Genomic DNA, 25,562 nt, shown 5'->3' on the forward strand with positions numbered 1-25,562 from the left:
AATCAAAAGAAAAGCCCAAGTTACAATACCATATGAACTAGTCTGTGTGTCAGACTAGGGTATACGTCGTCCAAGTTTCCAGACGATTAGCTGGATATTGTAATTGTTGCGAGGGTGTGAAATGTTTTTGATTCCTGTTTTTTTCTGTTTTTATAAGGAATTTTAGTAAAGCAAACCAGAGTAAGACTGAAGTACTGAGTGAAAAACCGTTGTAAATGGAATAAATTATTAGAAGTCTTGATATTAAAGAAATTAATTTGATAGATTCGTGTGACCTCTTCAGACCTACATATGTTACGAAATTGATTTTTTATAATTTGTCCTATCAGCCATGGGGACGTTAAAAGTTATGATCAATCCTATTATTCGTTGGTAAAAGAGTAGCCCGAGAGTTAGCAGTGGGTGATGATGACTAGTTTTCTTCCCTCTAGTCTTTCACTGCTAAATTGAGGACGGCTAGCGCGAATAGCTCCCGTATAGATTTGTGCGAACTTTCAAACATAAATATAACTGTAATAAAGACTTCTTACAGTTTGTTCCATTTAGTGAGGGTTTTCTTTTATCACTAATTATTGATTGCAGTGTACTATAAGTGAAAATTACTCAATGTTCCTTTCAGTTGGTCATCACTTATTGGATAGATATTTTCTACCTTGATAGTTATAAATCCTCTTCAAATTTTGCAGTTTATCAATTTACTTTATTACTCTAAAGAAAGTTGTATCAACTAACAACTTACTGTAAAGTTGTAGCCATCGAATGTCAATCGTTGTTGTGGTTAATAATTTTTACGATAGCCTAAGTTATATTAATTACTGATTATTTACTTTTTGCAATACTGGATAAGTTTATATTCTACATTTCTATTTTTAATTTGCCATGGTCTTTTGGGAAGTCCTGAAAATAACTATTTGTGGTGGTAGTACCACAATTCGATTCTGGGTATCAGTTAGAAAAGCTAATATATTATCCACTCGTTAGATAATAGTATAGACTACAAGTCACGGGATAGAAATGTTTGTGGTGATATACCGAAATTAGATTATGGATCTCTTTGTTAGAAAGGCTGATATGTTATCCAGTCGTTAATTGATTCTATTAGTTACCAGCCAGTTTACTACTATTAAACCATAGTTCTAACGTCATTTTGTTCGTGTGGAAAAGCGATAATTCTAAAGTTTGTTTTTAAATTGCTTTTGCCTATTAGTTGTCAAAATCCCCATAAACACTATTATTTCACCGATCTTGCTTGTAATTCGTATTAAGATACTTAAAGCGATATTACTTATTGTTATCACTAAACGAAGGAAATTTATTTATAGTCTAAAGCGTAATATATTAAAATCTCTTAGTGCTTAACGAAAGAGTTAAAATAACAACCAAAGTTGTTTATTTGCTTTCTTTCCCTCTCGGCTCCTGTACTACGAAGCTGTTGGGGTTTTACTTTACCTATAGATAAAAGTACAGATATATCTGTGAAGTTCATAGCCTATCCCATGCTAAATACTAAAGAATTCAACATTTTACAGGAACATCAGTTGGCATGAGCAATCTAACGTCTTATGTTGACAACTCAGCTTCAGTTCAACAAAGATCTCGTAAAAATCATTCAATATTAGAGAATGTTACATCTCTTGACTACCAGAGACAAGTAACTAATGATAAATGTATTAAAAAACAAACTTACCTAACTAATCCGACTTGTCTTAGTAACAGATTCTTACTCAATTCAACATTCTGTGCCAATCAGATCATTTCAAACAGCCAACCAACTATGGGTAAGGAGATGGATGATCAATAATCTTCGAAACTTAAAGTATCTTTCGAATATCAGAGTAAACCAGATCAAAAGTTGACTATACACAAGAAAAATTCGAAAAGCCTTAAGTATCCTAGCAGCTTCAAACTTCCAGCTACCTATTGTTGTATCAACCAACACAGGAAACAACTATCGAATGGAAATCAACCACTTCTATATAATCTGAAATTGTATGGATCAAACTTACAGAAGTTTATCTTCTGCCTTAATGAACCAAGCGAAGAAGATAATGAAACTTATTCACCTGATCAAGAACTCTCTCAAATTAATGATACTAATTTAACTTATAGCCAAGTCTCCCTACCCACATACTGTTTGTGCCGTTCTCGGGCTGTATGGAAGAATTCTACATCTGGTCTCACAGCGAGGACAACTGGACAGTCTTCGTCACCAGAAAGACCATTTTCTTGTCCTCAGTGTGGAAAGACCTTCAGACGGTCAACCATTTTGTCTACACATTTACTAATCCATTCTGATATCAGACCTTACCCGTGCTTGTTTTGTGGTAAACGATTCCACCAGAAGTCAGACATGAAAAAGCACACCTTCACTCATACAGGTAAAGTTAACCTTTATGTTCTTTCCCTCAAATAAATCATACTAACACTTGTGTATGGAAACACATTATGTTAATATAATATTAAATTAACAAACAACGATTCATAAGTATAATGAAGTGTTTTACTTTTGGAGAACATACTACATGTTTTGAAAGGGCATTGGTCCGTCTTCTTGTCTGGTACCTCAAGAAGGCAGGCCAATGTTCTGTTGAAATATGCAGTGGGTTCCCCGAAAATAAACCAATTATTTATGCCTGTGTATCGTTGTTTCTCAATCTACTACTATTAAACCATATTACGCAAACGTCAGTTTTTTATCTTGTGGTAATATCTTCTTTTTCCTTTCTCTAGTGTATTTAGTTTGGTTTGAATTTCGCGCAAAGCTACTCGAGGGCTATCTGCGCGTGTCTTTAGTGCTGCGACTAATTTGAAAATTAAAAGTAACTACAAAAGTTTAGTTCAGTTTCAATTTGGAGGATTTCTTATAGTATTTTCGATACGGTAAAGACTGTATACATTATGGGCCTGTGATGGGAATATTGAACATTTATTGCAAGTTTACTTATTTCCAACTGGGACATACATTACTAGCACGCCATATTATATAACGTATTAAATTATAATGAGTTTCCAAAATGGCATTCTTAGGGTTAAAAGTGAGACCGTTATTTTACAAGGGCATTGGTTGAAACGCCGTCATTAAATTATTCATAATGACAATGTTTTAACCAGTCCCATTGTAGAATAAACATTCTCACATTTTTAATTTATAACAACTTATCGTGTTATTGATATTTGGGCCGAACACGACCAACTGCTTAGCTTGCTGAACTGTTAATCCGAGGTTCCGCATTCGCGCCCCGTTTTCACCTAAATAACTGCAGCAAGGTGCGCTACGTACTTTTAAGGCATAGATGTTTATACAAGTGGCTTTTAAATTCCAAGACACGAGCTTATGGTTTGTGGTGTTGAATGCCTTCCCTCTAGTCTCTCATTTCAAAATTAGGAACTGCTAGCGCAGGTAGGCCTCGTGCAACTTTGCCTGAAATAAAACAACAACGACTATTGTTAACGACCACTACTAACTTGTTTTTAAGAGGCCGTTTTTTTACTTCCATTAAGCAAACTTTTTCCAAACCAATCTTATACGTTTTAGCCTACTCATTGTGACATCCTTGTCCATTTATATACATATCACGTCTTCTAACACCTTTAAACATTTTATATGTACAAGTTTACTGCACTCGAAAAAGACTTATTATTGTGAAAACTATAATGGATTAATTAGCATGATAACAGAGGAAAAAGTTTCAGTAACGTTTTTCACTTTTTCTTCTTCTTTAATGTAAATAAAATAACGTATGAATTATTCTGAACAACATTTTTCATTCTTTATTCGCGTACCTATGTGTAAAATATCGAGTGAATGACTCTTATCAAAATATTTGGCTCGGCATGACTAGGTGGTTAAGGCACTCGACTCGTAATTCGCGGGTTCGAATCCTTGTTACACCAAACATGTTCGCCCTTTCAGCCACAGAGGCATTATAATGTTCGGTCAATCCCACTATTCGTTGGTAAAAGAGAAGCTCAAGAGTTGGCGGTAGGTGGTGATGACTAGCTGCCTTCCCTCTAGTCTTACACTGCTAGATTAGGGAGGGCTAGCGCAAATAGCCCTTGTTTGATTTGTTTTGAATTTTGCGCATTTTGTGTCGGCATTAACACCAAAACAGCAGTGACCTATGTTGTTGAGTATACTACGTGGCTTAGTTACATTTTAGTCCTAAAATTCCAAGCAATCGTTGATGCAATACAGGAATAAAGTTTAAAAGCAAAAGGAAACTGGTTTTATTAACCAAAAATATTTGTTAAGCTCAGTGGAAATTAAACTAACGATGTAATCGTTAAAAAGAAAGAAAACAAATCAAATCGTAATTTAGACTTATAATACACATAGGACACTTGTGATATAAAAACATAAATGAAAAACTGATCTTTATTTCCGATTCATTTTCGCTGAAATTGTCATTTGTTTGTTTTGAATTTCGCGCCACGAGGGATATTTGAAGACTAATAGGGAAGGCAGCTACGTAACGTTTAAGAATCATGCAGATTGAACATCAGAACGGTTGTCAATATAGGCTTTGTGTGTATACATTAGATATTACTCAAATCATAGTACAATTTAGGACAATATGTTAGTCTGACTTTTGATTTGAAATTATAATAAAACGTTTGCTTAAACGTTAAAAACTGTACAAAGATAATATAATATCAAATTACCTAAAATTATTTTATGAAAATGGAAGATATTAGAATTCTTTTAAATAAGAAATAAAAAGATAGAAACTACTGAAGGTATTAGAAAATCATAAGACGCTTGCATTTTGTTTTAGAGTTGCTAAAATGAAACTTTGTTTCTTGTGGACTTTTCTTTCTTCACTTGGTTTGGGCCGGGCGTGGCTCAGTGGTTAATTTGCCGGTCTGTGCATATGTGTATTCGTGGTTTTCGTCTCGTTACCACAAAGACTCACCCTACCCTTTAAGACTGTGGGTGCCTTATATTGTTGTTGTTCAATAGCAGTATTTGACTAGTGTAGAAATCCAAAAGTCGGCGGCGGGTTGGACTGAGCAGTTGTTTTTCTGTTGTCAATCAGTATAAAATTAGAAACGGTTAACGAATATAGCCCTTCTGTAGCTCTACGATAATTTATCAAAAAATCATCACATTTTGTTTGTTTCATGTGCTTCCCTGCTTTTGAACTGCTTTTAGGTTTTATCAAAGCTAAGTTGTAATTCAGGTTTTGTTTGTTTCTGTTCGGTTATATTTTATATTAATTAAATCGCAAAGTAATTCAAGAAAGAAAGTCCCCCACAGGGACAGCAGTAAATCTACGGATTTACAATGCTAAAATCAGTGGTTTGATTCCCCTCGGTGCACACAGAAGATAGCCTGAAGTGGCTTTGCTATAAGAAAAACATACACACATCAACACACACAAGAGAGAAAATGCCACAAATAGGAGGTTTTCATTTAATAAGCTTTTAGTTTTTCAAACTACACTGACTGACCGACCCTAAATACATGTCCGTTTTAGAGCATTCTACTTGTAAAATAGACAGATCGCGTGACTTCTCAAATAATTGCTTAAGCTGCATAAATGTCATAAAATGGGTAAAAAAAATATCTCCCTCTTCAAGAGAGGCATGACAATGTATATACCATTCTAGGACTAGCGTTGACATGTATATATGCGAAAATTATTATAGTCGTGAACTACTAAAGACAAATCACAGGAAAATTAAACTGGACAGGCTTGCAAAATATGACGAACCTTAGACAATCTCTGGCCAACTGGCAGACTGCTGACCGAATCCGGCCCACGAAGTTATTTGATCTGATCCCTCCTTTTTATAAACCACATTTTATTTCGACCAAACTGGTAAAACAAAAACGAAACCGTGGACAAGCAAACCAGAATCCAGTGACAGTTCTAAGAACTTTCTTCAAATGTTAACTCGGCTATTTATTCAAAAGCATCTAATTAACTGAGGATTAATATCAGAAAGTGATAATTAACATTTCAATTAAGAAAACAACTGAACGTATTTTATCCTGCCATGTAGTTTCAGCTCACATATTACAGTTCAGCTAAGAAACTTGTAAGGGTTTAACTCTGCTATAATTACAAAACTGTCATATGACAGTTGAAACCAGCCCATAAAATACCTGTATAAAATAAAAACGGGAAGTAACGGCTTCAGTGATTATTAGGACACGAACTGTGGACTGACTCACGAATGGTGTTGTCTTAGTCCTGTTTTATCCTCTTCTGCCTTGTGGTGGAGTAAAAGTATTGGCAAATCCAAATAAAGCGCCTCGTGTTCTGCCAACATAAACTTCTAGTAGAGTTTTAATGAGGAAGAAGTTGATGTTCTTATGGTTCACTTAGTACGATAAATATTATTCAGAGTATAGCTAAACATTATTATTCACCATGTAAAAGCCAGAATGCCACGTTCGCACCTTGATAGGCGAGTGTTCTTTCAAGGTGTTCATTAAAAATCCAGTGCACTCTCATCATTTGAATTTGATTAAAAGAATATGAAAATAATTTCGGTTATTTTCTTTAGCCAGTATCACCACGATACTTCATTCCCGTTAGGCACTCTTATTAAACAGCGCATTGGCCACCATAATCCTTTACCAAAATCATTCAACCAGTTTTGGACGATACTTCGTGAAGAATGGGCTAAAACAGGACAACGCACTTTTCGGAATTTCGTGGAGTCAGCATCAACCGTTGTTATCCAAAATTACGGGGATGCCGTAATAAGGCAGTTACTATATGTTCGCAAGTTATTAGAATATTTTTTATAATAAAAGATGTGGCCAGTTTTTTTTTTCTAATATAGAACAGAATCTTAATATTCATCTATTTTAATATATTCTTAATGGTTGTATACTTTTAATAACAAATTATATCAAAATATTTTATGGTATTTTTTTTCCAGAACTTGAAGGGAATAATGGTCATTTTCTGTACTTTTACAACATAAGCAATTAAGAAGTAACACGTACTATCCAGGAACAAAATTTATGTTACATAGTGTAATACTTTTGACACATTTGGAATATCTCATAAAGATAATCAGCTTCTAATGGCTTCATAAATTATGGTTCTCTCACTCCACTGTTGAAAACCTAATAGTTTACAGTTTGAAATAACGTTTTAGTCCTGGGTAAATGATTTCGTGTGGTGTCAATTTTTCGCGGAGCTTCCTGGGGGCTACCTGCGTTAGCCGTTCCTAATTTAGTAGTGATAGAGAGGGAAGGCAGTTAGTCAACACCACCCACCGCCAACTCTTCGACTAAGCTTTTATTAACAAATAGTAGTACGGAGCATCATATTATAACGATCTCACAGTTGAAAGGGCGAGCATATTCCGGGAATTTGATCCTACGGACTGCGAATAGAGCAACTCCTAACCACTAAACCATGCAAGGCCATTCCATGAATGAAACCCATACAAGAATTCTCGTTTTTTGTTGTTTTTTTTTTGTGGGGGGGTCATACTCAAAAACTTATATTGAGTATACATTAATATTTTATTTCAGAAGAAAGAAACCATGAAATTATACAAGTATTTCTGTTTCTGAGAAGCATTGAACTTTTCGTCTTTTTTTTTTATCTTTCTACAGGGGAAAAACCCCACAAGTGTGTAGTGTGCGGCAAGGCCTTCAGTCAATCCTCAAATCTGATCACCCATACAAGAAAGCACACCGGCTTCAAACCGTTTGCGTGCCACGTATGTGGGCGAGCATTCCAAAGGAAAGTTGACCTCCGACGTCACCGAGGCACTCAGCACGTGAATATTAACTGTCCAAGTTACTAACCCTAGAGTTAGGTAACTCTCGAGTACAGCTCAAATTCTTTTCTTATACATTTAACTTCAGATTCGTCAGGTACTTACTTCCGAGATGGCTTGAATAATGTAAACGTCAATACTCACTTTGAATGGTCGCTAAACAAGTGTCAAAAAACTGCCTTTTAAAACAACCTCGCGTAGCTTAGATTAAGATATTGTTAGGTTACAGCATTCTTACTTGGTTACTCATCTGTTTCGAACTAGAACAACGTTACATGTTTTATTTGTGACTTATTCTGAACGTAGACTTTGGTGAGGTGATGTAACCAAACTGTGTAGTGCGTTTTAAAAACATATATTTAGTCCATGCCCTTATGTCCAACAAAATATATTATAAAAACATACAATTCCTGACTTTATCTCCAACCGAATATTTCTGTAAAAAACATGTGGTTTCTGACCTTAGCTTCAATAAAATATTTCTATAAAAACATATAGTTTCTGACCTTACCTCCAACAGATAAAAACATGTAGTTTCTGACCTTATCTCCAACAGAAAAAACATGTAGTTTCTGACCTTATCTCCAACAGATAAAAACATGTAGTTTCTGCTCTTATCTCCAACAGATAAAAACATATGGTTTCTGATTTTTACCTTCAACAGATAAAAACATGTACTTTCTGACCTTATCTCCAAAAAATATATTATCAAAACGCATAGTTTTTATTTTATCTCCAACAGAATATATCTATGAAATGATTGCGCATAATCGGACCATTGTATATAACAATAACACTGTTTCTTTATCATACCTGGATGTTGTTATTCTTTTATGCCTCTAACTTCCATATGATCAGTAAATTTTTTAAAGTATATGTGTGTGTGTGTTTTCTTATAGCAAAGCTACATCAGACTATCTGCTGAATCCACCGAGGGGAATCAAACACCTGATTTTAGCGTTGTAAATCCGTAGACTTCCCGTGTACCAGCAGGGACTAAATTATACTTATAATTAACTGCGGGTTCGAATCCCCCTTGCGCAAGACATGCTCGCCCTTTCGGCCGTGGGGACGTTATAATATGAAGGTCAGTCTCACTATTCGTTGGTATAAGAGTAGCCCCAGAGTTGGCAGTGGGTAGTGATGACTAGCTGCCTTCCCTCAAGTCTTACACTGCAAAATTAGGGACGGCTAGCGCAGATAGTCCTCGTATAGCTTTGTGCGAAATTCAAAAACAAACAATCTGAAAATTGTTAGGCACAACTGAAAAGTGATACCTTATATTAATACACAAGTGTCTTTCCATCGACGTTTTGGAAATAAATTTACAGTTTTACAAAATGAAAATGATATTTGTAATATTGATATTCCCTACTTCTAATTATTAAAATTTTATGAATGTTGTTACTGTTGGATATACGTAGTGTCTTTTATAAGTCTTTTGAATGTTGTTGCTATTGTGTGTGTGTATATATATACACTTTATTTTTGTTAGTCAATAAGAGCATTTGTATTTCGTATAATGGCAAAGCTACTAAGCCATTGTTCCTAATTCCGATATAGTGAGCAGAGAAAGGTGACCGGTTAGCAACACCCTATTTAAAATGAACCTACAGCTGAAATTGCAGAGAATACTTTGTGGTTTCTTACAGATTCACACCCGGATTGCCAGAATCCAGAATTTTATTATAAGATCAGATCGCGCACTGTCGATGAGAGAAACTTACATATGAAGAAAAATATTAAAGTTCAGTATTAATTAATGTTAATTATTTTTGAAATTCAAATTTTAATACACTAAAGAACTCTTATGTCCACATCACTGCACAGAATGTCGTGATATATTTATACCTTTAAATATGCTGTCTCAAGTTAGCGCTCAAGACAATGTGTTACTGACACATTTATTATTCGTATATCTACAGGGTGTGTGTTTTTTTATAGCAATGCCACATCAGGCTATCCATAAGGTATTCCAGTGGTTAGCATGCCGACTACGAACCTGCTGATCTATCTAACCTTCTGGGTATGTTCTAAGAGTAAAAAGAAAGTCTCAATATTCCATCCAATAAGAGTAGACCAAGAATTGACAGTTGATTCTGTTTAGTTAGCGCCTTCTCTCGAGATTTAGCAGTGGGTGGTGATAACTAGCTGCCTTCCCTCTAGTCTTTCACTAATAACTTATTAACAGCTGGCGCAGGCAGCCTTTGCATAGCTTTGCGCGAAATTCAAAACAAACCAAACCAAACCTTGAACGACTGTACTTCAATAGCAGCAACAAACCTCCAACCTGTACTGAATAACTTAAAAGAATACTGCCAGAAATATAAAATAAAAATAAATATTCCGAAAAAACAAGTAATACTATTCACCAGATTAAATAAACTAAAAAAAGATCCACCAAAGTTATACATGGACGGATCACTTTTACAGACTGCTACTTCGGCTACATTTTTAGGATTAATCTACGATACCAAGTTAACGTGGAGACACCATACTAACAATATCCTGACGATAATCTGGGAAAGAGCAAATTATGCAAGAAGCCTATTGAGTAAAAATCAAGGTACATCACCTGATAATATAATAAAAATCTACAAAACATACATTAGACCCATTATAAAATACACATGTCCAGCCTGGTTAAACATAACACAAAAACAGTTACACAAACTACAAAAATACAAAATTCAATCACAACTTCAGCTTTTATGCAGAAGTATGCAAACTTAGAACAGTATCCGATAGACTCTTGCATAATGCACTAAATTATTTTACTAAAAATTGGCATAAAAATGAATTATTGTGTGATCTCGACAGATACCACGTACATGATGTACATAGTTCTAATTACCTCTCTACAATGAATATATATTTGAGAAATATAAATCAAGCTGGCCATCATGTATTAGACGTTTAGAATTAGTATAATATTTATAGTTTATAATATTTTTGATATATATATATATTTAAAAAAATAATAAAAAATAAAAAAGGTAACTCAAGACAATATATGGACATTACCCTGAAAAGGGCCAGAGTACTGTAGGTTACACTGGTCGTAAAGCAGTTAGGGATGGAGGAAGAGGTCTTTTGCACCTGATCCTCCTGGGTATCTAAAATTTCCATCATACCCACAAAGAAGAAGCAAACAACTGTGCTTGTACATTTGAGAGTTAACAAATCACAAAGTACATTATTTTACTTCTAGCTTGATTTTTGTTTACACATAATGAGAATAATGATAACATCAAAATATATTTTTCACATACATGTATCATGAACCTTAAAGTGCATCATTTAGAGAGCATGCCATATAACAGTTGTTTTATGATAAACTAATATATTACTGTCTAATTATATACATTTTGTGTTGATATACCACGAAATGATTGGGATGACAATAATTCATTGTGTAAACCAACAACATGCGACTTTATTCTCATGCAGTTCACATTTATAACCTTCTTCCTAACTATAACTATAAATATTTACAATGTTGTAGTTTTGACTCTTGATTTTCATTATTACAAAAAACACCTTGGTTTGTAGATTTGCTTGCTTGTAGTTAATGCGTAAAGCTGCACAATTAGCTCTCTGTGCTCTACCCACCAAGGGTATGTGTTTTTCTTATAGCAAAGCTACTTTTTGCATTTGAATACAAAATACTACAAAGAAAAGAATATTTCATACATGAAGCAGAATTTTCTCCCTAGTTTTTTAAGTTGTTTGCTTATTATCTCTTGAATGCATGGTTATATGAATTTATTGTTGCCAAGGTGAAGACAAAAACAACTTGTAACAATATCACGTTGACAGCATAAATAAAAACAAACATTAATCTGTTTATTGTATTGAAATATTGCAAATAATCCAATATGCATTATTACTTCCATATATTAAACTACACTGAAATAATCAAATTTGAAATTCAGTCACAATTTTATTACAAGAACTCAGTTATAAGATTAATAACAGTTTATCAGTGTAAGTTCTTTCAATACCAGATACATTAAATATTAAACTATTTGTTTCCTTAGTTCAGAATTAACTATGTTTTAGAAATTATTTTTGCAGTGATGGTCCAAATTACCTGTATATGACTAATGTTGTAAAAATGATTGTATACTCAGACTATTGTTTAACTTTTATAAGAAGCTAATTATTAAATTTATGTACTGTTTAAATATCGACTAATTGCTTTGGTGGAATATTACAAAACAGAAAGAGAAATGTTTTGAAGAATTAATTTAATGAAGACAAGAGTATAAAACTAATACACTTAAGAACCATGAATCTCAGCATTAAATTATGGATACAGAAATTCATTTTAACAGTAACTTAACCAAGAGGAACTGAGAGCTGTGTTGAACTGCCAATACCTGTTCCAACAGCTGCTGCAGTGTGTTGAACGTAGGAAGGGGGAGGATGAAGAGGAATGTTCAGCTGGGACACATTACAAGAGGGTAAAGATGAAACACTAGGGTTTACATTAACATGGAGGGACAAAGTCTGTTCCTGAGGGTCAACTGTAGAACTAGACAAAACAGATGATGAGCTACTAATGTCTCCAGTGTGGGAAGATTTTTGCAGGTTAGGTATAAATCGTAATTCTCCCGTGCTGCGACCTGTCAGAGATGAACTTTTTAATCCATCTTGATGCAATGATGAGGTTGGAAGACCCACTGTAACAAGCATTAAAGCAACAAGTTTTACATGCTGTATTTTTACACATCTTTCAGTAAAACAAAATCAGCACCACTTTTAATATTATGAAAAAGCTACCTTAAAAATTATGTAACATTTTGTGAGTAGCTTTTATAGAACAAGGTACGATGAAATCTCCATAGGAAAATCATTGCAAAAAATTATCAAAAATTTATTTAGCAGTGGTTGCATCACATTCAAATACAGTCAGAGAAAAATCCATGTAGTCTCCATACAATAATCATGTTGTTATAAAAATGGTGTACAATTCTATATATGAAATTAAGGTATTAGGTTACATTACTTTTAACAGAATCTTTCATATACAAAAAATGTATTTAACAAATGGTGGAGTGCTACTTCATTATTATTTTGGTACCTTAAGAATGAGAAAAAATGAGTTTCTTAGTGAGACTGAAGTGTCAGAGAATTTATATTTCAAAAGATCTCACTACCTGTTTTTTGGTTACAGGATACAATACTTGGAAGTGAAGACAAGAAGACAGCATATAAACAAATGTTAAAAACAAAAATGTCTGAAATTGCTGACAGCATCAATCAGTCTTTGGCCATATTTATAATATCCAAAGGCAATTTATTGTGGCCTAACATTCAAAAATTACTTTCTGTTTGACTCAGTTTCACCACAAAAACACAGAACATTAAATGGAAATAAAGTAATCAAAAGTTACTACAATCAAACAAAGTAAATGCTAACAATGTAGACTTTCATCCATAAAAAATATGGACATTTTGCAATCTCACCTGATGGACTGTTCAGGAAATACACACTTATCAAGGTAAAATGCCTCTTTAGTGTGAAATATTTAATCTATAATTAGAATAGCAAGGCAAATTAAAAACAAAAAACTAGTGCCTTGAGATCAACAAAGATAGACAACTAAGGCTGAAACAAAACCATGATTACTACTAGTAAATCTAGGTCTAATTAACCCTTTCGTAAAGGGTCAAAGACCATGTCATTATTTTTTTCAAGTTGCACTCAAAATTTTATTGAACTACTATCTAATGAATTATGTCAATAAGTTTGGAATGAAATTGTAGATTATAACTCAAACTTTATTACTATATATGAGTTAATTTCTTAGTTTAAAAGTTAATATTAAAAAAACATATCTAAATATAGAATTTGGTGAGTCATGTGGTATGTCGAATGCAGGATTGTTTAAAATTAGATGTTTGTAACATAAAATGTTAATTCTATAATTTCATACAAATTAAGAACTCAAATTACAATCATTGACAAGCTAGAATATATAAAATAAAAACTTCATATCATTTTATTTTGCTGAGATATGGCTTATCTACTGAATCAAACATGGTAGACCCATTCAACTCTTTTCATTTTCAAAAATGGTCCCTTATATACACTTACTTTAACCTATGATATGTGAATAACCAATTTCATACAAATTAAGAACTCAAATTACAATCATTGACAAGCTAGAATATATAAAATAAAAACTTCATATCATTTTATTTTGCTGAGATATGGCTTATCTACTGAATCAAACATGGTAGACCCATTCAACTCTTTTCATTTTCAAAAATGGTCCCTTATATACACTTACTTTAACCTATGATATGTGAATAACCAATCAACAGCTTAGGATGTCCCCCAAATGGTTTTCTTTGCCATTTTAATCTTTTAAAAAGCTTCCACATTCTTTCTCTCTAACATTTTAATGAAGTAAGTTGTGTTTTTGATCTGTTCAAAGTTTCATATTTTATAAAATCTAAATAAATCTCGGCTAGTAAGCATAATAAATTATAGTGGAACTCTATGATATCAGTGTAGTTATTTATGATTTTTTGGTTATTCAAGTGTATATCTAAAACATAAAGAGTTTTGTTTGATAACATCCACATGCAAAATTTTAAAAGGCTTAGAACCTATGTCCTGTAACAACCAAGTACAAACGTCTTAGCAAGAAGAGATAATTGTTTGCTTTTTTGATTTATTGTTCTATATTTTAAGAAAAATAAGTTTAATAATTTATTTCTAAATAATAATAATCTATATGCATATATAATGTATAATAATTGAAATGTGACTGTATGTTACAAAATATCAGTCCACTAAATCACACCCAAAACATGGAAGACTAATGATCAGTTCTATATTACTGGATAGGTGAACTAAGTGCACATGCAAACTGAGTACACATGCATCACGTCAATACAAGTTGTGTATTGTTAGGTAGGCATGACTGGAAGATCAATATAATAAACAGCCATTAATTATATATGCTCATATATAGCATTATGAGATTTAAGCTACCTAGACTAAATATTTGTATTTTGTGTTATAATACCTAGTCATTTTAGCATGAAAAAAGCAATTTATATTTATATCATAATTTTTTTATGATAGTTATAAGGTTGATAAAGTGACAGACTATACATAGTTAAGAGTATAAAAAATAACAAAATATAAAATATTATTGTAAAAAAAACATATGAAATGTATTTAGGATGTTTTAGAGATTAGACAAATAATATTAGAGATTTTTGGGACGATGAATATTTTAATTTTTAATCATAACATGAAATTACTTTGCACTCAGACTAGTAACAAAACAGACTATTTTCAGCAAAAATATTTCATTAAAAATCTGATTTTTTTGTACAGAAAATACTTGTAATCTTCACTAAAAGTCTACCAAGTTTTGTGAACATACAGATGCTGTAACAAAAGTTATAGTGTAAATACTTAATGTGTGCAAGTGTGCAGACTCTTACATATTATACTTAGACCACTGCAAAAAGGTTAACCAACCATCATCACAAAATCATCCATTTCACCATCTGGATACACAGAGGAATAAACTGTGAAGTAACCAAATGCAATTCAGAGTTTGTGAATAACTGTTTCCAGTATGAGAACAATTTTATAAAGCATGTACTTTATCATAAAGTATTGTCTATTATGTTCCCTAAAATATAGACATTAGAATAAATCATTATATAAGAATAATCAAAGAAACCTATTAATCAACTGTGGAAAAAAACATATTTCGAACAAGGGCAGATAACGTGCGACATACAGCTGGGTAAGTCAAATTTTCAGTTTTAACAACTTATGATAGAAATCAAAGAAGAATGTGTAATAATTTGTTAATCACATCACTAAAAGCCAGTGCCAACAAGGTTTTTCACACAGTACCAAACCTCATCATGTTAGCTAGAATACAACAGATCGAGTAATGGTCGAGACACTATTTATAAAATAAACTTCATGAACAACAACTGTTATAGTGTAAGCTACATCAAGTAATTAAATTGGAACTATTATCAATTGTGTTTTAGTTTTTAATGCAATTTGTGTTTGCAAAGCATGTTTCACTTAAATATGAATATTTCAGAACACAGTTCAGCAATAAATATAAATGTTGTTACTGTATATACATACTGGAGTAAAGATTAATCAGTATTTTTTCTGTACAAAGAAAATTGCAATTCTTTTCTTCATGTGACTTTACAACCTCACATTTGTGTGATTTTTGTTAGTTTTTGAAAAATATAACAAAATACAGTTATATCATCAGTTTATCTGGACTATGTAACCACTATATATAGTTAACTTGATGCTTTTGAAACCTTATTATACAAGTTAATAATGCAAAACCATTAAACAAGGTTAAGCCAAAGGCTATACAGTTTTGAAAAAGGAACCTTCATTGTTTTCTTTGGAAATAATAAAACTTTCACAACATAGCACTTCCAGAAAGCAGGCTCCAAAACCAAACAAGCTAATCATATTATTTTGTTACCATTAACAAGGAAATAAATGAAGGCTTACAAAATTATAATTCTTCCTATACTGAAACTGTATTTCCAGTAGATACTTACCATTAATTTACAAAATTAGCTATTCTATTCTCATTCAGTGCTGCGTTCTATGTGTGAACTTTTTTATGCATGCCACAAGCCTTGAGCTGTCCTCTTGTTGAAATATGTGAGAACAGGTAAGTACCTATTGTAAATATATTTTCAGTACAGGAAAATTATAATTTCCAATACAATACTTACCACCTCTCATAAGATTAGCTATAAACACACAGTGAGAAGGAAGAAGGATTGGTGCAAGAGAAGAACAGACAAAGAATTGAACCCAACAACTTGACACTGGGAACCAACATCCATACAAAGGTAGGATGATGGCTTCAAACCAAAAGGAGAGAACTGCATGTACAACAGATAAACTCATAATAAGTGTAAATGAATAGTAGAAGGCCAGGTGAACTACTATACAATAACAGATCTACTCTGCAGTAGTGTATATAGTATAAGAAAGCCACGTTATCTTGTAAGGTGATGGATCAACTCCAAGGGTTGAGGGTATTGTTAAATATGTAAAAGGCATGAGGAAGCTATGTCATCCATGAGGTGATGGATCAACTCCTGTGATTGTGTAAATAGTGTCAGGAGGCTAGGTCCATCAATAACGGGATGGATCAATTGAAGGGGAGACCATATAGCATCTGTACCAGCAGAACACCACTGTCCTACTCTCACCTGAATAGTTATAGCTTCAAAAGAAAGTATTCATGATATAACACTCAAGCAGCTTGGAACTGGTAAGTGGAAAGGACTCCCATACTCGAAAGCTTCCAGGTAAATGTACAGTAGAGGAGTGTAGAGGGAGTCACATGCATCATGTGAGCAGACTATGCTATGATTGGTTAATAGGTGATCCATGATTATTTGCATGAGAGATATGTTGGAATGTGCTATTTCAACAAGGGGAAAGCACAGAACTTGTGGTATGTGTAAAGGAAATATAGAGGCTAGCACTGAATGAGAGCAGCTAATATTGTAAACAAAAGTAAGTATTATATCAGAACCAAAGGTTTACACATATCCAACCATAACTCAAAATAAAACTACCACTTTCATATCAAAGATAGTCCAAGAAATTGGAGTATCAGTAATTCCATTCAACAATATATGTCATGTTCCCTGATGTAGCTCTCACAGACTTATATGCTTTTACCTATTAACTATAGCATTGAGAGCCAATATTAATGTAAAGTGAGGACTATGGAAGGTATGTTACGATATCTGGCTGAAAATTAGTTTTCATATCTTTCACAAAATTGTTGTGTCAATATGTAATCATGTCATCAGATTGATGAAGGAAGTTAACCAAAGGACCATATGAGACATGGAACATTATTCTTATAATGTACAATAAACAACTTGGTAGACTACCAAGAAAATGTTTTGATGAACCAACTAGTATCAGTACAATCTGACCTGATGTTTCAAATGGCTGACTGTGAGAAGGTGATGAATGTATAATGATGATGTTACTAAGCCCTGCATTAAGGAACTGTGTTCCAAAATGGTCTCTCTGGATTCCTTCTAGCACCAGCTGGTGAACAGGTTGAGTACCAGGTAAGACAGGATCCTGTAGTAAAATGAAGTTGTCATTACTTGTCAAAACATTTCACTTGTATAAATAACAAACAGCAAAATACCTTATAAATATATGTTAACTCTGCCAATGAATGTAAAACAAGTATGCTATCAGAACACTTAACCCTTAAACAGCAGGAATGTTGTAGGTAGCAGCATCAACTGAAGACAGCTGCCACTTAAGGGTTAAGCTACAATGCTAAAGGGTAAGTTAAACAGAGTACAAAACATTAAAAATAAGGCCTCATTTAGTTTTTTTAAATCTCAGTTGCCAAACAGTTTTTGCAAATTTTCTGTAAAATCAAAAGTGGTTTGAAATAGTCAACAACTTTTTTCTTTAAAAATAACAAAAAAACAATAATTTACTTACCTTAAGCTTCCATCATGGCTGATGAAGCAAGAAACAAGATTTTTTTTATAACTTATATTTTACAATCTTTTGTCAAACAATTATTTTTATGCCTCTAAAAAAGCTTCAATCCTATCTGATTACACATACTGTGTGTGTTCAAAAAGTGGAATTCAATGTAATAACTTGTTTAGAAAATAAACTCTTCTATAAAAATAACATTCACTGAAAGTAGCAAATCTTTATAGTAGAATTACTGAATTACAGGGAAAAAATTAAATACATAATATATAGAAATAAATGAAATTAAATACTTTTTATTCTATAAAAATCAGTTTATTCTTTTAAAGATTTTGTAATATAACATAGAAATATACAGTAATATTTAGATATTTGTAAAAATTATCAATTCATCTCTAACATTATCATTCCTTACTCATGATAAAACCCTAAAAATTCCACATCATCTACAAATGCATTTTATGAAATAATATGAAGTAAGTAAATAGCGATAATTACTGCACAGAAAAGCTTTATTATTTCTGCTTCACCCTTACATAAGCAAGAATAAAAAGTCCTGACAAAATTATATATATTTTTCATGATTCTATTAAGGTTTACTGAAGATACTATTTAATTAACATAAGTAACATACAGAAGTAGAATTACTTGTGAAATTAATCAAAAACCAAAGAAAAAATATGTCAGTTTTTTTAATTAAGATGTTTAAGATGTGTACCTGAACAGACAGAGTATTTGTAGACTGAGAGCTGCAGCTCTGTGCTGTGGGCACCACAAGTGGACAAGTATCCACAGTTGTGTTTATAGGGTTAGGTGAGGTTGGATCAGTTTGCTGGACTTTATTAACTTCTGCACTCAGGTTCTCATCTGGTCTCTCTGGATATGGTGGTAAAGGTTCTCTAAATGACTAATAAAAAAATAAATGTATTATGCAATGTTTTCATGTGACAAAAAATAAAAAGAGGAAGTATTAATTGTACATTTTGATTTGAATAAAGGAGCATGTGAGAGTAAAAAAAGCCACATCAGACAGAATACACATGTACTCACACAAGTAAATAGCTTGAACTTACATCCTTGCAAACTATTATGTGCAGCATAAATATATTTTACAATATATTAAAATAGTAAATAAGAACTGTCAAGTATCAAGAATGTTACATAAGACACTGGAAGGTAATTAATTCTTACATTATCTTCAAAATTTATACATCAGTAATATTGTGTTAATAAGTTTTAATCTTGTAGTAGAAACAAAAATATCATACAAATTTTTAATTTGTTGATTTCTCCAAAAATAAAGTATATGTACAATAAGCAAGTAAAATCTATCAGTGTGTACTGAAAATAGTAGTATGTATCTATTAAAACCTCAATATGTTTTGAAAAATAGCACTTGTCAATTAACACATCACCATACATGTACAATAAGCAAGTAAAATCTATGAGTGTGTACTGAAAATAGTAGTATGTATCTATTAAAACCTCAATATGTTTTGAAAAAATAGCACTTGTCAATTAACACATCACCATACATGTACAATAAGCAAGTAAAATCTATCAGTGTGTACTGAAAATAGTAGTATGTATCTATTAAAACCTCAATATGTTTTGAAAAAATAGCACATGTCAATTAACACATCACCATACTCTGGAAAAGTAATACATATCAACTGACTCTTCATCAAGTTCTGAAAATATAGTACACATCAAGTAACACCTCAGAACATTCTGAAAATATGCATTGACACATTAAGTATTTTCTGAAAAAGTAGTATGTATCAACTGATATTTCTTCACATTCTAAAAACGTTGTATGAACACTGACATCTCATAATGATCAGAATGACAGACTTCAAAAACCCCAAAATGTAAAAACCTACTTGATAATTTGTTTCTTGGGAAGAAAAAACTTGGAAATTTGTTGAAAGATTTATACTGTTCTCTGGTGGAGAAAGAATAACTGTTTGCTCTCTGGAAGTGGGATCCAGTGTTAGAAATACCTGTGTGTAAGAAACAGAAGAATGTATAGGTAATGAATGAACAATAGTTTCTAACGTGAGTGTTTTTTTACTTCAAGTGTTTTGCCACGCCTCAAAAACAAAATTATTATGTCAAAGTTATTATCTAATTTTAATATTGTACTTAATGACACATTTAATTCTTTTCCTGAACATTTTATAAGCTTTTAATTATTGAGACCTCCAATAATTTTGCACACTGTTTGACAAAGAGTACACACACACACTTCTTCAAAGTAAAAAACAAAATGTCTGTCAATGAGAATGACTAATGGAACAAGAAATGTTTGTACCAACCTACTTCACTATGTAAAAAGTACTTTATAGCAAAAATTGTTCAGGACCTTCAGTAAGAGCAACTCTTTAATTCTAAAATCATCCTCACTGGCTTTTAAACACATTTTTATAAACTATTTATGCACCAAACTGTTTGTAGATACATGATATTAAAGGTTGCATAAACCCTAATAACAAAAACAGAAGTACCATCAAGATTTCAATTAATCCTAAAAATAACTGTTAAGGTTTCTTACCTACCTTACATATTAGTGCTTTCATCCAAATTTATTTTTATCAATCTGTACAATGAATATAGGCAAAAATGCATAGCAATCTGATGCAATGTAATATATGGACCCCATCAGAAGTGAATGGTATATAACAAAGTTTATATCACGGTTTGACTGCACACAAAAATTATATTGTGAAGTGTCTAGAGAGCAACATGAAATTTTTTTGTCTTCATTAATACCAGCAGTTGTACCAATACTAAACTGATAGGTTTTATTTTAATCACTACTATCCTTTAAAATGATAACATACTACTAATGTTAGATTTTATCACTGCAGATCAAAACTCACAAGAGGCAGCAAGACTATGCATCATTAACTGTAATAAATTGTTCATAAGTTTCTAGTCAAAACAAAATTTTATATTTATTTTGGGAAACAGGTTTAAGAAGCAATTCTAAAAGGTACAGAATAATAATATCCATGTATACTATAGGCATTCAGTTAATATTATATTAACTGATTTAATAATAATCATATATCATGCTTCATCAGTACTTCCAACATGAAGAAATCAAAACAATATTAAAGCTGTGGATTAAAATGATCAATCAGCTAAAATATATGCTTATCACACTTCTGTTCTGAAATTATGCTGGTGTATGAAACTTTACCTGAACATTAGAGTTTTGTTGAGAGCATCCTGTATGTTTACTGTCAGAGAATGGCACAGGCCCCTGACTATTTGTTGAAGTAGTTGTTTTGCTTATTTCATTATTGGAAGGATGTGCAAAAGATTCAGTTCCTTGCTGTTCGGCCTTATCCACATCTTTTTCTAAACTTCCGTCATCAATAATCCTAAAAATGTATTAAACATATATGTATTTGTGAAAGTAATTTCAAGTATGATAAATACAGAACTATGAATAAGAATATGTGTTCTGCCATATAATAAAAACATAACTCACATACAATCTTACTTATCTGTTTTTAGCTAATGACTTTTAGTTTGTACTTTTGACAATGTACTAAACAGTTTTGTTTTTACATCTGGCTTTCGAACACACTTTTTGTTCATATTCTTTAACCAATGAATTTAATTATTTCTTCTTAACATTTTTCATAATTACCTACACAAACTTTCTGTTAAAAAGTTTACCCAGGATTTTAAGTCTTTCTGAATTAAAAAATAGCACTGAAGATAAATTCAGAGTATTATGTTCAATAAATAATAATAATACTTACAGTCATGTGAAAAAGTTAGAACACCCTATGAAAGCCTGTGTATATTTGTAACATTTTTGGATATATAGATATTTAATCTCAATTTCAACAATACTGAGAGATTATAGGAATATAACTAAACAATTAAAACTGAAGAAAAGACTTTAAGATCTTCTGTAAATGTAATTCAACAAAAATGCATATTTTAACTGAGGAAAATGTTAGGACACCCTACCCTTAACAGCTAGTGTTACCCCCTTTGGCTGAAATAACTGCAGTGAAACACTTCTTGTAACCATCTACCAGTCTCTGACATTGGTCTGAAGAAAGTTTGCCCCACTCCTCAATGCAGAATTCTGTCAGCTGTGAGATGTTTGAGGGGTTTCTTGCATGTACAGAACGTTTTAAGCCACCCCACAGCATTTCAATGGGATTAAGATCTGGGCTTTGACTCAGCCATTCCAGGACTCTCCATTTCTTAGTTTTCAGCCAGTCCTTGATGAATTTACTGGTATGTTTTGGGTCATTGTCTTGTTGCAAGGTTCAGTTCTGCTTCAACTTTAATTTTCTTACAGATGGACTCGCATGTTCCACAAGAACCCTCTGATACACAGTAGAATGCATGATGGATTCTATGATTGTGAGCTGTCCAGGTCCTGCTGCAGCAAAGCAGCCCCAAACCGTGACACTTCCACCTCCATGCTTCACAGTTGGTATGAAGTTCTTTTCCTGGAATGCTGTACTTGGTTTATGACAAACATATCCTCTTTTCTAGTGTCCAAATAATTCAATTTTGGACTCATCTGTCCAAAAAACATTATTTCAGAAGTCCTGGTCTTTGTCCACATTCTCTCTCAGTCTGGCCTTGATGTTTCTATTAGAGAGCAAAGGTTTCTTTCTTGCACACCTCCCATGCAAGTTAAACTTGTGCAGTCTCTTTCTGATTGTAGAGGCATGCACTTTCACATCAACAGTAGCTAAAGCCTGCTGTAGGTCCTGTGATGACATGTTAGGGTGTTTGGAGACATCTTTGTCTTGCAGTGCATGGCCTAGCTGCATAATGCGCAACTCAACTCGAATCAGGGTGGCGGTGTCGCGCTAAACATGCTCGCCTCCCAGCCGTGGGGTGTATAATGTGACGGTCAATCCCACTATTCGCTGGTAAAAGAGTAGCCCAAGAGTTGGCAGTGGGTGGTGATGACTAGCTGCCTTCCCTCTAGTCTTACACTGCTAAATTAGGGACGGCTAGCACAGATAGCCCTCGAGTAGCTTTGTGCGAAATTCCCAAAAAACAAACAAAACAAACTGCTCTCGGGGTGAACTTGCTTGGACAACCAGACCTGGGCATGTTGGCAGTTGCTTTGAAAGCCCTCCACTTGTTGACTATTTTCTGGACAGTGGAATGGCTGATTTCAAAATCTTTTGGGATCTTTTTAAATCCCTCACCAGACTCATAAGCTGCTACAATTTTCTTTCTGAAGGCCTCAGACAGCTATTTTGCTCTCACCATGGTGCTCACTCTCACTTCAACAGTCAGGAGCACACCAAACTAAATGTCTGAGGTTTAAGTAGGGCAAGCCTCATTCAAAATGCTGAGTAATGATATCATAATCATGTGCACCTGGTGCGATACACCTGTTTGTGACTTGAGCCATTTTAAGTGAGAATAAATTTGGGGGTGTCCTAAATTTTTCCTCAGAATATGCATTTTTGTAGAATTACATTTACAGAAGATCTTGAAAAGTCTTTTCTTCAGTTTTAATTGTTTAGTTATATTTCTATAATCTCTCAGTAAATTGAGATTAAATATCTATATATCCAAAAATGTTACAAAAATACACAGGCTTTCATAGGGTGTCCTAACTTTTTCACATGACTGTATATTTCAAAATCAGATTTCTAAAAGAAGCATTTTTAGATACACTTTTTATTATACCAAGAAGTTTAATGGAATTTTTTTATTTTCAGCTTTTTAAAACTACATATTTACTTGGATTTTTTTAACTAACAAAACCAATTTAATAAATTTGTACATGCAACATTATTTGACACAAAATTAGGTTTATAACAGTGGTTAGGTGACGATAGTCAACTTATAACTTGACATTTCACGTAAAGGAAACTAAGACTGGTAGTATTTTGATGCTAAAAATACTTTAATTGTGATAATAAAAACCTTGAAATGAAGTTTTTTATAACTTCAGAATAAGCAATTATATATAAGCTAAAGTTTCATTGTACAATACTAACCCCTACAACAGACTTACAAGAATAAATACTTCCCTCAAGTATTAATCCCTATAACAATTATTTCTAACATTAAGCAAAACTACAGCTATTGAATACACACAAAAGCACATCTTACCTTTCTTGAGTTTCTGACTGCCACCTTCGTTTGAGCCCATGTTCAGGTGGTTCCCGGTTCCCACCAGTTCGCCTCATCTGATCATTGACCTTTGTAATAGTAGTGTAACTACATCCTGTAACCTACAGAACAAAAATGAAGTATGGCATCTTACCCTACTTCCAACCTTGTTTACAGTAATCCTGCCTTCTAAACATAATGTAACTACATCCTGTAATCTACAAAACAAATTATTAAGACATTTACACTTCTAATTCTGAATATTGTGTTCATTATCTGTAGTAGTAAAATAACTTCATAATGTTATTTACTCATGAAAAATCATAAAGAATCCACATAACACATGCCATGCTATCTTGTTTTAATATTAAAGAATATTGCTAATAATGGCAATGTTTTGTAACAACAACATAGTTAAAAACAATTAATTATTAATTAAGGAAAATAACATGTTCCTATTTCTTTATTGTTAAGCATAAAACTGCACAATTAGTTATGTGTTGTAACCACCGCATGGATCATCAGCTTAACTACAGCTATAAAGTCCTCAAATTTATTGCTGAGCTACCATAGGGTGAAAATGTCATGAGCAAAAATTTTTGATTAGTTGTATCATTACACTATACATGAAAGAACCATAAATTAAATTATTTGTAAAAATTACCAAGTTATATTGACAATATATTGATAATATACAATTTATTCTAACATATCTTACAACAACTGACACAGTGCATATGTTAGTATCTATGTATGTAACAAACCTCCTACTCCATATACTGAATGACACAACAAACAAAAATCCATAAAAAAATGTTAATAGTTTGGGTATTTAATATTCAGACAATTAGAAAAATAACTGTGGTATGTACAACAACTATTTCTTTATAATATTACATAATTTTAAATACAAGAGGAGTACAACTTTTAGTAGGACTGTATATGAGGGTTTGGTTATATCTTTATTGATGTAACTTTTAATTGTAGTACCGAAAACTGCAGTTCTTAAAAAACAAATTTTCAATAAATGGTACTACTTTTAATATATATAAAATCATTATAATTTATATCAGTAAAATATAAAAAAATTTTAGCTCTGTATACTGAACTGTTTGATACAGTGGGTTGCATATGAGTAAAGAGCACAATCAGAACACCTTTCTCCTACACTATT

General features: G+C 32.6%; 1 pseudogene across 1 annotated transcript in view; it reads right to left on the reverse strand.

Annotated features, from left to right (window-relative positions):
- Nucleotides 1-11,980: 11,980 nt before the first annotated feature.
- LOC143226222 (uncharacterized) overlaps nucleotides 11,981-25,562 on the reverse strand; it is a 28,145-nt pseudogene continuing 14,563 nt past the window's right edge. Inside the window, exons 8-13 of the transcript XR_013014419.1 lie at nucleotides 24,389-24,510; nucleotides 21,474-21,657; nucleotides 20,152-20,271; nucleotides 18,987-19,175; nucleotides 17,737-17,890; nucleotides 11,981-12,434 (exon numbers count right to left, since the gene is read on the reverse strand). The product of XR_013014419.1 is annotated as an uncharacterized LOC143226222 (transcript). The remainder of the gene's footprint in view (nucleotides 12,435-17,736; nucleotides 17,891-18,986; nucleotides 19,176-20,151; nucleotides 20,272-21,473; nucleotides 21,658-24,388; nucleotides 24,511-25,562) is intronic.

This window comes from Tachypleus tridentatus, chromosome 1, assembly GCF_004210375.1.
Source record: "Tachypleus tridentatus isolate NWPU-2018 chromosome 1, ASM421037v1, whole genome shotgun sequence".
Classification (NCBI taxonomy): domain Eukaryota; kingdom Metazoa; phylum Arthropoda; class Merostomata; order Xiphosura; family Limulidae; genus Tachypleus; species Tachypleus tridentatus.